Genomic DNA, 13,274 nt, shown 5'->3' on the forward strand with positions numbered 1-13,274 from the left:
TCTCCTTTGCTTTGTTTTTAGATTCATCTTGAATACTTCAGAAATAATCTTTCTATTTGCCCTTATTCTCTGCATTACTTGTATTGTTATCCACAACCATCTTTCCATTTGTTACATATTCAGAGTGTTACTAACTTGTGACTTTTCAATCTGTCTTTTTAAAAACTTGCATAAAACCTAAAAGAAATATTTCAGTTGTAAATTTGTTTCAATATGTTTGTGTAGAAAGTACTCCAGAAACAGGTTACCTACTAATTGTGCTGGAAGATTATATCTGTTATATTTTTAACTTTCCCCATTTCTTTCCATATCACATGCCATTGCCTAGCCAAGCAAGAGGCAAGCAACCAGGGCGAACAAAGTTTCTTGTTAACAACTAATTAGGCAGCCCAGAAGTTCAAATGTTAGTCCAGTCCTCGCTTCCTTCTTCATTGTACAGATGTATATCATCCAGTGGTCTGATTTTGAGATTAGAAATTTCCTGTAGAGAATCACAGATGTGAAGCTTTGTCCAACTACTCTGTTCTGTTTATGTTAGTGCATCACTTAGCTACCAATTTTGACCAAATATGGCACCAAGGAGCCCTAGTGGAACGGGTCAATGGGAAAACACTCCAGTAGCTGTAGATATACTTGACACAGGGAGATGGCCGTGGTTATTGGAGGCCAATCATCGCAACCCCGGGTCATCACTGCAGGAGTTCCTCGGGCAGTGTCCTTGGCCAAACCAGCTTCATCTACTTCATTAATGATCTTCCTCTTTCATAAGGTCAGATTAGGAATGGAGCTGTTCGCTGACAATTCAACAGTGTTTAGCTCCATTCACAACTCCAATAAAAGAGCAGTCCATGCTAGCCTACAGTAGGACCTGGACAATCTCCAGGCTTCAAGAGAAGGTCCAAATACATTCCCCTGACCTTGTCATTGTCGTCTTCTCCATTATCAGCACTCTGGGAGTTACCACTGACCAGAAACTTCACTGGACCAGCCACATCAGTAACATGGCTACAAGAGTAGGGTAAAGACTGGCTACTCTTTGGTGTGTCGAGTGACTCGCCTCCTAACCCCTTTTATAGTCTCTCCACTATCTAGAAGGCTCAAGTCTGGAATGTGTTGGAATGCTTAACCAATCGCCTGGATGGGTGCAACTGCAACAGCACTCAAGAAGCTGTATGTCATCCAGGACAAAACTGTCTTCTTGCTTGGTGCCCTTGGACTCAATATTCATCTCCTCTATTACTGCACTGTGGCTACAGTACATAATATCTTCAGGATGCACTGCAGCAACTTGCCAATCTTACTTCAGCAGCACTTCCCAGCATATAATCTGTACCATCGAGAAGAGCAGCAATGTCATCGGAACACTACCACTTGCAATTTCTTCAAGTTATGCAACATTAATTGCCATTCTTTCATCGTAGCTGGGTCACTATCCTGGAATTCCCTCACATTGTGGGAGCACCATCACCACGGGAATTGTAGCGGTTCAATGAGATGGCTCGCCACCACCTTCTCAGGGTAACTCGGAATGGGCAATAAATAATGACCGTGCCAGTATTTCCCACATCCTGAGGGGAAAAAAAACATTATTTCCTCTGCTTGGGAAGGGTCATCAATTTAAAATTGTCACCAAGAGATTAAAGAGAGAGGTTAGGTGAATGCTAACATTTGTTGGAACAGAGACTGCTTTGCCACAGGGAACGGTTGAGGCAGAGACCATTTAATCTTTTAAAAATGGACGAACATTTGAAGCAGAGGAAGATGCAGAAGAGCAGGGAAGTGGGGTTAGTTTTGGTTTGCTCTAGCAAAGATCTGACGGGCCTCCTCATCTGTAAACCTCCTTTTGGTTCTGTGATCTGGTTGAGAAATTAGAAACCTGCATACTTGGAAATGTCAGATAAAACCTTGGAGGTTCTTGCATTGTAGTAGTTCGGCTCTTTGACAAATGTTTATTCTTAATGATTTGTTAATGGCATGATTTTTAAATAATCTTGTATTTAGATGAAACAAATATGGGTTAAACATTTCCAATTCTGTTAAAATGCTATTTTTGAATTTACTGCCTCATTTTGTTTTTTGTGCAGGTTATTTCTAGGAAAAAAGAGAAATACATAGACATAGTGTAATAGAATTAGTTCCTGCCTTTGATATTTTCTGCTTGGTAGGTGTGGAATGCCATCTATGTAAAGAGTTGCATCCACCCGTGCCTTAGCAAATGGTGTCAGTTAATTTTATACAGCCTAAGTTTGAACCTGACCTGAGGTTTAGAAAATTCTAATGACTGGGCTATCATAACATTGAATTGTTTTAACGAAAACAAAAGGAATGGAAATATAACACACTTATGAGTTTGCATGTTTTTTCTTAAAAAAAATTCCTAGTTAAATAATGGTTCAGGAACATAAAGGAAAATAACCATTTAGAGGAAAAAGTGCCCAATATAATTTTTGTGCACTTTGTAATATTGTAAATGGATGTTCTAAAATTACATTATGAGCAATTTGGTATGAAGTCTCTATTATATCATTTTGAAATAAACACCCATTTAAATTTTTTAAATTATAGCATGTTTGCTACCTTATTCTTTTATATTGGTCACTTAATAAAGCAGTACTACGAATGTTAGTTGTGTAGTGGCAGGAAAAAGCCTCCCTCCTTCCCAGCAGTCTGACCATGCAAGGTAACCAATGCAGATGTTCGCTTTTGATTAGTTAACAGACATATTCCAAATAAACACCAATGAGAGTTTGGAAAAAAAAACTTCTTGTTCTTTGGTGCATTTTTTAATTTTAGAATTTTTTATTGCCAACCTGTTAACTTTTTTTTTCTTTGCCCATGTAGGTTGCTGTTATCCCTTAACTTTTCATCGTGTAAAAAGTGCTTTAAATCTGTGTAAAATAGCAAGGAAACTGGATATATGGAAGACTGAAATACCGGGACAATAAAGTTAGTGTTCTGAAATTGAATCTGTCAAACATTTTTATTCGTACAATACTGGATGTGTCCCAGCCCTGCATTAGACTAATTAATAAAGATCTCTCCTAAACAGCAATTATTTGGACCTACTAATGTTGTTTGCTTAAGATGGGTTTTGCTTCTATTAAGAGTTGGGAATGAAAAGCCAGAGGTAAAAATAAAATAAAAAGCAAAATACTGCAGATGCTGGAAATCTGAAATAAGAATAGAAAATTCTGGAAACACTCAGCAGGAAAGGTTAATGTTTCCGGTTGATGACCTTTTGTCAGATGTAACAATGTTCTGTCTGTAGTGAAGAGTGGAGTGTGAGTATGTATGTACAGTTAACTGGTAATTCAAAGTCACTTTTTGTGCTAATTTGAATTGAGCAATGCAAGTAATACAGTAAAGTGGGAATTTAGCACTCAAATGTTTAATTATTGGATGATTTACACAGAATCTACAGCACAGAAACCGTCTGTTCAGCCCAACTGGTCTGTGCTGATGTTTATACTCCATACGAGCCTCACATTCTAATTACCTCTTCCCACCCTGTTCTCGTATCCCTCTACTTCTTTCTCCATTTTTATATATACATCAAACCTCCACTTAAACGTGTTCATGCTATCTGCTTTAACCACTGCATGTGGCAGAGAGATCCACACACTCATCCCTCTATAAAGGAATTCCCCCTAAATTCTTCATTTGATCTGTTGGTGACATTCTTGGATCTAATCCAGGGAACATAAATATATCTCCCATTTTGAAGATACCACAACCTTGGTGTCATATTTGACCCTGCAATGAGCTTCCGACCACATATCCGCAGCATAACTAAGACCGCCTATTTCCACCTCTATCATCGCCTGTCTCCGCCCTTGCCTCAGCTCATCCGCTGCTGAAACCCTCATCCATGCCTTTGTTACCTCTAGACTTGACTATTCCAACGCACTCCTGGTTGGCCTCCCACATTCTACCCTACGTAAACTTATGATCCAAAACTCGGCTGCCCGTGTCCTAACTTACACCAAGTCCCGTTCACCCATCATCCCTGTGCTCGCTGACCTACATTGGATCCTGGTTAAGCAATGCCTCGATTTCAAAATTCTCATCCTTGTTTTCAAATCCCTCCATAGCCTTGCCCCTCCCTATCTCTGTAATCTCCCCGCCCCCCCCGAGATATCTGCGCTCCTGAAATTCTGGCCTCTTGAGCATCCCTGATTATAATTGCTCAATCATTGGTGCCTGTGCCTTTTGTCGCCTAGGTCCGAAGCTCTGGAATTCCCTGTCTAACCCTCTCCTGCACTCTACCTCACTTAAGACTCTCATTAAAACCCACCTCTGACCAAGCTTTTGGTCATCTGCCCTAATTTCTCCTTATGTGGCTCGTTGTCCAATTTTTTGTCTTTTAATACTCCTGTGAAGTGCCTTGCGATGTTTTTACTATGTTGAAGGTGCTATATAAATACAGGTGGGGGTTGTTGTTTGATACAGATTACATTTACTGTCTGCCAGTCCTCTGGCACTACTCCTTTTTCTGTTCAATTTTTATATATGGATACGGGTGCCACTGCAATCTCCTTCTGAGTATCAGCAGGTGCAATCCACCTGGACCTGGAGTTTTGTTCTCTTTAGTTTGTCTAGTATCTTTTTTTCTATCTTAACTGTTGTCATATCCTTCTTAGCCTTCCCAGTGAAAACTGAGGCAAAGTATCTATTCAATATTTGTGCCATTTCAATATCATCTGTGAGTTTATTTTGCTGATCCCTTAGTGGCCCTATCCCTATTGTAATTCTCCTTTTGTTACTTATGTGCCTATTAAAAAAAAACTTCACTTTCTTTCTATATTCTTTGATATTTCAAGTTCATATTTCCACTTTGCCGCCTTAATTGTATTTTTTATCTCTTTCCTAAGCGGCTCATATTCTCTCTCGTCATTCTCTCCTTTATTGTTTCTGTACTTTGTGTATACCTTTTTCTTTAGATTCAATTTTATCCATGCCTCTTTATTTATCCATGGCATGTCATTCGTGGCTAGTTTATTTTTTATATTTCTCCTGAATTCTATCAGTCTCTCCTTTAAATATTGCTCACTGTTGTTCTCCCTCTTTGTCTATCAATATTTGTTTCCAGTTTATTTCCCTTGGCTACACCCTCATTCCCTCATAGTTGTTTTTTTCAGTCTATTACTTTGGTCTTTGTACCACCTATATCTCTTTCAATCATTACCTTAAACCTTTTATGTTGTGATCATTACTCCCGAAATATTTTCCCATGCTTACTTTTACCTGCTCCAATTCATTTCTCATTACTAGGTCTAGCAGTGCTCCCTCCCTTGTTGGGCTTCTTGCATATTGGGTCAGAAAACAGTCTGAAACAGTGTAAAAACTCCATCCCTTTATCCTCTTTCACTCCCTCTCCTTGGCAGTTTATTTGGGGTTATCCCCCATGATTTTTTAAAATTCATTTAATCGATTTGCCTACAAAGTTTTCCCTCCATTTCCTTTTCACTATTTGGTCTGTAGTGTGCCCCTAATAGTGTGACCGATCCCTTTGTGTTCTTTATCTCAGTCCATATGGATTCTGTTGCAATCTCTTGTTAGTTATGTCCTTGCAATTGCCATTATATTATTTCTGATTAACACAACTACTCCACAAACCCCTTTTTCCTTCCCTATTTTTGCTAAATACATTATAGCCTCCAATATTTAACTGCCAATCCTGTCTGTCACCCTGTTCCCTCATGTCTAATTACTGCCTCCAATTTCCCCATTTTGTTGGTGGTGCTCTGTACATTGCTGTGCAGGCAATTTCATTACTCTGGCTTTAACAGGTATTTTTGAATTAAGCAACTATGAATTAAGAGAACTAATCTGTATTTTGCAACTACTATGTATTGTAGCTGCAAATATTATGGCTTATAAATCTGTGACGGAGAGGCTAATAAGTATATTTTACATTTAAAGAAAAATAATTGGGGCAAATGCGTATCCAGTACCTTTTTAAATGGGCGTTTTATACCACCACCAGGACATACTGTTAAAAGCTAAATCGTTACACTTATTACACAAAATGTTCAACTGTTGCAGGGTATATGTTTTTGATTTTCTGTCCACTTTTGGGTAATAAAACAACGTACTCATTTCCCCCAACAAAACCAAAATTTCCTATTGCTTGGACCAAATCACAAGCAATATGAACGATATTTTGATTTTTTGTAGGGGCAAAATTAGTGTGGGCTTATTATCCGGAAGTGAAAATAAAATCTAATACTTATGCCCTACAATAACAGTTAAACTTTTTGATTTGTCTATGCCCTGGCTGTTTAGAACTTCTGACAAAGTTTGTGCAGTTTTCGCTTCCTACAGTTCAAGGAAAAATGAAATGTTGAAACTTTTTGTAATTTTAGCAAGAAAATAAATGTCTGAAACGAACACTCACTCGATCCATATGTTTGTAATAAAGCTGGTTCGAAGTGGAAAAACAAGGACGTAAAATATTTACTTTTTAAAATTTACTGAATCTAAACCGCATCTTCGAACGCAAAGAAAATAGTGTAAGACTATAAATTGTATTCAAAGATATGCTTAAAGTACGTTCTGCTCGTTTCCACGAGCTTTGCCAAAAGCACTGAAATCTGACTCTGGAATATAAATAGCGAAAGGAGTTTAAAATGCTTAGTGCACATTTGGTGTCAGCAGTGATGCTGCGCAGTGTAAGTACTGCACGCCTTTTGCTTCACTGCACCTTGCACTGGCCTTGATTCTGGACTCTCTCTCCCCCCCCCCCTCCCCCTGTTTTGTTAAAGTGTACATTGATGTTAAAACTGCAGAAAAGAAAGAACTGGCTTGTTACTACAGTTGTAGGAATGAGCGGCTTGTAAGTCAACGTTATTTTGCAGGAAATATAGTACATGGAGGAAAGTCAAATTTAGCTACTATACGGAAAGGAATTCGAGAGATTACATTGAGTGAGAATACTGTGCTAATATTGACTCTTGCGATCTGAGAGTTGACAGTTTCAGCAGAAGTTTCACAAGCGTCTTCACCCGTTCAAGGAGCGACGCATGAACATTGTTTAATACAATGTTTCAATCTGTTTCGTGGCGTTTTATCCACCTCCTTTTGAATTGAAGTGCAACAGTTTGTACTAAGGTGTCACATTGGCATCTCGCAGTCCCCTGTTGATCCAGGTGGAGGTCAGTTCCAATGTCACCAGATGTCACATTTGATGCTGGACCTGCAGTGGGGCAAGAGGGCGATTGGGAAAGGAGAGGCAAAGGGCTGATGACACTTGGGTCACTTCTTGTAAAATAGTGTAATTAGTGAAGCTGCTGATTTTAGCAACGTTTTTGTGGAGTCGCATTCATTTTGTTGGAAAAAATGTTGGACTCGATAACTTGTCGGGCGCTAGGACCGCGGTGAAACCGTTGTTGCCGAGCGGGAAATGACGACCTAGGCCCTGATTAAAGCCTGGGCCTTTCCTGCGCCTGTATCAGTCGTTGAGGTTCGAGCGCGTTAGTTCAACCACGAAGGGACAGTCAACGGGAGTGGTCGCGGCTTTTTAGTGCGGTTCGTCAGCGCAGTGTTGTTTTGTTTGTTTTTCTTCTGCTCTTGGGACGGTGAACACAACTCGTGTTGGAAGCCAGAATTAAACATTTAAAAGGCCCCAAGGTAGGGAGGGGGAGAGAAAAGGAGAAGCCAAAAAGAGAAATACATGTTAGAAAACTTAATCTGGAAGAGCGGTCAAGGGAAATGGGGTGGGGTGGGGTGCGGGGAGGATAAGAGAAATTGGGCCACTGAAGAAAATGTAAGGGGTGGGGGGTTAGAGTAAAGAAGTACAGGGTACTGCATTTTTATTATTTTAAAATAGGCAGATTATTGATTTGTATATGTGAGGATATGTCCTAGCAAACAGTAATGCCCTCAAGTATCACTAGTTCCTCGCAGTGACCCAATAATTCATTGGGGACAAAGTCCCCAAAATAGTAATAGCCTAACAAATGGAGGATACTGGTTACAGTTGTATCAAGTCAATTGTTTTAATTCGTCCATCTACCATTTTTTAAAGTAGCCTTTCTCATTATTTCTATTTAAATGAATAAGATATTACAATATTGCTAAGCTACAGCAACTTAATCAGGAAGAAAAGGAATGAGCTTTAAAGTCAGGGCCCTCCTCCAAAAAAAGAACTCTGTAAAAATGTAAAACAGTATGGGTTTGAGAGGATGCCACTCATTTGAAGTAAAATCATGAATGTGGTCCTGTGTTCGAACATTGTGCTACATACTGGTTGGATGTGGGTTCAAACTTGCAGTTCTCCGCTTCATGTTCAGTCCCTCGGGTGTACCATCTGATAGTCACTGCATGTTTAAGCTGTTCTCTCATGAAAAATGGGCAACTTTTCTCCTCCCTGTAGCATCTCCACACATTTTGGTGAATTGCTACAGCTCATCAATGGCTTGCTATTCTTATGGTGGCAAGAGGGGGGAGGAATTGCAAAGAGAGAAAGACATACATTTTTATAGCACCGTTACATCCTCAAGATGACCCAAAGCGTTTCATAACCATTGAAATACTTTTGAAGCCAGTTTGTGTATAGCAAGGTCCGCAAACAGCACATGAAAGAAATATCCCGTTGGTCTGTGTTTTTGCGGTTGTCAGGGACAACATTTATCCCTCACTGGGAGAACTCCCCACCTCTTCACACAATACCGTGGGATCTTTTATGTTCACCTGAGCAGGCAGATGGGACTTTGATTTAACGTGTCATTCAAAAGACAGCACCTCTGACAAAGTAACACTCTGTTAGTACTGCACTGTATTATCAGCCTAGATTACGTGCTCAAGTTCCAGAAAGGGGCTATAGGAGTGGAAGAAATATATTTAAAAAAGAATAAAATTAAATGTGGTAGTATGCATTCTACTTAAGTATAATTTTGTGTTTTAAATATGGAACTGTATCATAAGAGTGTTAAAATGCTAGAAATAGCTTGCCGGCTGGCAGTGTAGTACTGGGATTATTGATGGCAAAGGACCATTTAAAACTTCCTGTGAGGTTACATCATCACTCTTTCCAGAGGTGCCTTACTATTATTTTTATGGCTAGGGATGAAGGGGGATATTCCCTGCAGGTGGGCTTTATGCTGACTGTGCTTTTAAAAAGTTGAAGTTGGAGCTTGTATAAATTGAGTTGCATAATCCAAACTAATTTAAAAAAAAAAGTGTTACAAATGAGAGTGTCAAAACTCTAGTCAGTAATTATACTAGCCCCTTTTCCACATTTTGTAAATTTGTCTGCTGTTGTATCTGAGAGGTCCATAAGTACAGTGGCCTTCACTGAGAAATTGGAATACCTAATATAGTTAGTTATCCTCTATTTTACGAAACATAAAACACCACCAGGGAATGAGTCCAGGAGATAGAACTTCAGCTTCATCAAAATCTTTTAAAACTATTTAAATACTGAGCCATTTGAGATGTCACTGTACGTGGGGTTTGATTCTAATGCAGTACTGGTTCATATTACATTTGCATTAGTGGGAGAAATGGAAAAATATTTGAATCTTCCATTATCACTGCAGAGCATTGAACTCCATAATCAATTGCCTTTAAAATTTTTTTCCATAATTTAATAATGCAATATTGTGGGAAGTGATAAACCAATACTCACGTGATGACTTTTCAACTAATTACCATTTACAGTCCAGCACTCTAATATTTTAGCACATTGTTGGAAGTGAGATGACACGTTTCCCAATTCACTCAGATCATAAAAATTTGGAGACATATTTGTGGTGCAGTGCTGTGATTAAAAATGTGTAGAAAATGTAACACTCTCTTGCTGTGAGCAGGTTAGTATGCCAGGACCAACAATTACTCCTTGTCTATACTATATTGTATTTAGACTAAGGGGGATGTCCACCATATTCTTCTGTTTACTCTGAAAGGTGGTAGATGTCACACTCAGGATGAAACTAATAGTTTACTATTTACTGGCAAGATATTACACAGAAGTAGTAAATAAAAAAATCAATAATCAACACTTGCTGGGCATGTGATCTCAATACTCATTTGCATGGTGTATGCATATCTATTTTAACCTTTTTTGTGTGTGCTTTTTCCCAAATGATACTCCACATGCTATAGCCAGCATTGTTCTGTTTCGCCCCTTCACCCCTCTCAATTTAGTTTCCTGCTGGTACTAATTATTTCACACTTTCCTATCTCCTTTTCTCTTGCCTACATCTGCCTTCTGGCCATGTGCCTTTATCTTGGCTGTTTTCTTCCAATTGCTGTAATTTTTGTTCTCCCTTTGCTTTTATATGATATTTCATCCCTTGCTCCTATCCTGAAGGGTGTGACATGCACTGAAGTACAGCTACCTAGGTGATGGCAGCCCTCCAGTACCTTGCCCAAGGAGCTCTCCTTTATGCATGAGCATGGGTTGTCAGTGTTATCTGACTGTCGAGGGAACTCTGACTTTTCCCCATCTGATGTCCTTAGATGGTCTGCTGGATAGTTATTTGGAGTGGAAAACATGGATATGTGTTTCCCTAACTTGAGGAATGCTGATGCTAATCGTATTGCGCAAATGTTGCCCTAACTTAGTTAGTTTGACTAACAAACAAGAATCAACTTAACACCAAATCTTCCCAGTGCTACGCAAGATATATTTGTTTCCGATTGTTACAATGTCATTTTAGAAGTTTGTTTTGGTTTGATATTGGAAATAACATGGCACTGTTCCTTTTATGTATTTATGGAATCCAGAAGATTGTTAGGAAATTGAGGGGCAAGCATTAAATGGGATGCAAGCAGGAAAGATTGCAAGGGTGTAACCCAGCTGGACAGCTGATAGCTTAAATCCTTAGTGAATTTTAAGTGGTGTTGAGGTTTTACAGATTTAGAGTATTGCAGCCTGTAAATACTTCTGCACGTGCATTCCCTATTTCTTGGGTCTTTACATGCTGACAGGATGTTCAGCCAGATTCATGGCTGGAAGGAGTGCACACTCATAGCCTAGATAAGATTCATCTGACTTAGTTTCTCTGTGACAAAATAGCTAGCAACCTCTCCACTGGGCTATAGTGGTTTTTAATTTGTGTTTTGAGGATTTGGCTCTTTGGACTTCCCAGGGCAAGCAGCACTTGAGAGATTACTGCTTTTAGGCCAGTGTTCATTTAGAACTCGGGGGCACGTGAGAGCTCCTTTTCACCAACTCTGTCTCCCTGTGTATGTATCTTGGGCTCTGTCTTTGTGCGTGTGTGTCGCGCTCTCTTGCCGCCCCTCTCTGTCACTTGCCCCCTCCTCATTCTCTCCCTTACCTATTTTGCGATGTTTGTCAAACTTGTCAGTAGAAACATTGCCAAAGTTGTTTCATTTGTTTGTCATGCAAATTGATTAAATTCTCACAGTTTTGTATATATTGTACAATTGGACATTCTGTTTTTCAAAATAGATAAATGGATGTTCCTTTTTAAGTAATAAACTTACTTTTACATATCCCATATTGTACAAGGGAATTGCTCCTTCCACTGTGTGAATACATAGGAGGCATATGAAGAATATTCATCAATGTTTCAGACTTTGTAGATTGGATCGACTAGGCCTGTATTTACTAGAGTTTAGAAGAATGAGGGGGATCTCATTGAAACCTATAACATTCTGACAGGGCTAGACAGACTGGATGCAAGCAAGATGTTTCCCCTGGCTGGGAGGGTCCATAACGAGGGGTCACAGTCTCACAATACGGGGTAGGACATTTAGGACTGAGATGAAGAGAAATTTCTTCACTGAGGGTGGTGAACCTGTGGAATTCTCTACCACAGAAGGCTGTGGAGGCCAAGTCACTGAATATATTTAAGAAGGAGATAGATTTCTAGACACAAAAGGCATCAAGGGGTATGGGGAGAGAGCGGGAATATGGTATTGAGGGAGAGGATCAGCCATGATCATATTGAATGGCGGAGCAGGCTCGAAGGGCCGAATGGCCTACTCCTGCTCCTATTTTTCTATGTTTCTAATTACTAATATGGCATTAACATTTTTGAAACCAGTATCTGGCAGTTGGGAACTGATATTTTCCAGTATTAACATTCTACATTTCACATATTCCAACTGAATCACAATAATAGTCTTGTAGTTCATTATTCTACCGTCTCCTAAAACTAGTTTAGGTCACTCCTTAGTGAAGATCTGTTTGCACTTAATCACTGTAAGCAGTAGCCTTTCCCTTGGTGGTTATGTATCATCTTATACTGCTAGCTGCAGTGGTTTACAAGGAGCTAGTGTTATGATGGACCTAGTAAGTGACTTATGGACCTAATGGTTTATTCCTGTTAATCCAACTTGTACACTAAGAACAAATTAGATGACACTTTACGCTAATAATTTGAAGTTTAAATGCAATGCACAATATGGAAACCTGCCCCTCTTTATACGACTAAAGGAGAGAAAAGCAACATTTTTCCAAACGCTTGCTTATGTTTCAAAGGTTGTTGAGAATTTGTAAGACAAATTGATTTTTTTTTTGCTGGATAATATGTTGTCTCTTGATGGTAAACATCTTGTTCATATTATGCCGCACTGGTAGTTATTTTAATGGTAGTTGAGGGGTATAGAAGCTCCTACTTTATAGTCTGGATTTTATGGAACTCTCTCTCTGCACAGGAATGATTTGTGAACAATATATGCAATATTGCACATGTGGCTGTGACAGAGCATGCCATGATGGAGACTAGGAATGTTATTTATTGTAATTCTGATGAGGAAAATACTGGTGGAGACCCCATACCAGCAACTGGCCTTGCAGAGTTAATTTAAAAGAAAAGTCATGAAGAGAAGCGACCATTTAACCCATTAAAGCTCAACTATCTAAATCCAGTTATATGTTAACGCTCGTGCAAATTAAGTTGGCAGTGATAGCAAAATATTTAATCTTTTTGTCTTTCACTTCTTGTCCCAAAAATCAGATTGTGGTATTTAAAAATAAAAGTTTGCAAATTAAATGCTGTTTAAAAGAATGAATGTCATAGAGTCATAGAGTTTTACAGCACAGAAAGAGGCCCTTCGGCCCATCGTGTCTGCGCCGCCCATCCATCCCTGTCCAGTCTAATCCCATTTTCCAGCATTTGGTCCATAGCCTTGTATGCAATGGCATTCCAAGTGCTCATCCAAATGCTTCTTGAATGTTGTGAGGGTTCCTGCCTCTACCACCCTTTTGGGCATTGAGTTCCACATTCCAACCACCCTCTGGGTGAAAAAGGTCCTCCTCAAATCCCCTCTAAATCTCCTGCCCCTTACCCTGAATCTATGCC

The 13,274-nt window shown here is 39.3% G+C and overlaps 1 protein-coding gene across 10 annotated transcripts in view; it reads left to right on the forward strand.

Moving 5' to 3' along the window:
* ppm1ba (protein phosphatase, Mg2+/Mn2+ dependent, 1Ba) overlaps nt 1-13,274 on the forward strand; it is a 124,152-nt gene that overhangs the window by 46,909 nt on the left and 63,969 nt on the right. The window contains exon 2 of one of the 10 annotated variants that reach the window (XM_085980389.1): nt 2,842-2,946. The exons of 5 other annotated variants lie outside the window; for them this stretch is intronic. The gene's annotated coding sequence lies outside the window, so the exon portion shown is untranslated. Of the gene's footprint in view, nt 1-2,841; nt 2,947-6,760; nt 6,836-7,369; nt 7,630-13,274 lie in introns of those variants that run through there. 4 more of the 10 variants (XM_085980394.1, XM_085980395.1, XM_085980392.1 and 1 more) reach the window with 4 other exon arrangements.

The sequence above is a fragment of the Somniosus microcephalus genome, chromosome 3 (genome assembly GCF_052327205.1).
Source record: "Somniosus microcephalus isolate GS21.2 chromosome 3, FLI_Smic_1.0, whole genome shotgun sequence".
NCBI classification, from domain to species: Eukaryota; Metazoa; Chordata; class Chondrichthyes; order Squaliformes; family Somniosidae; genus Somniosus; species Somniosus microcephalus.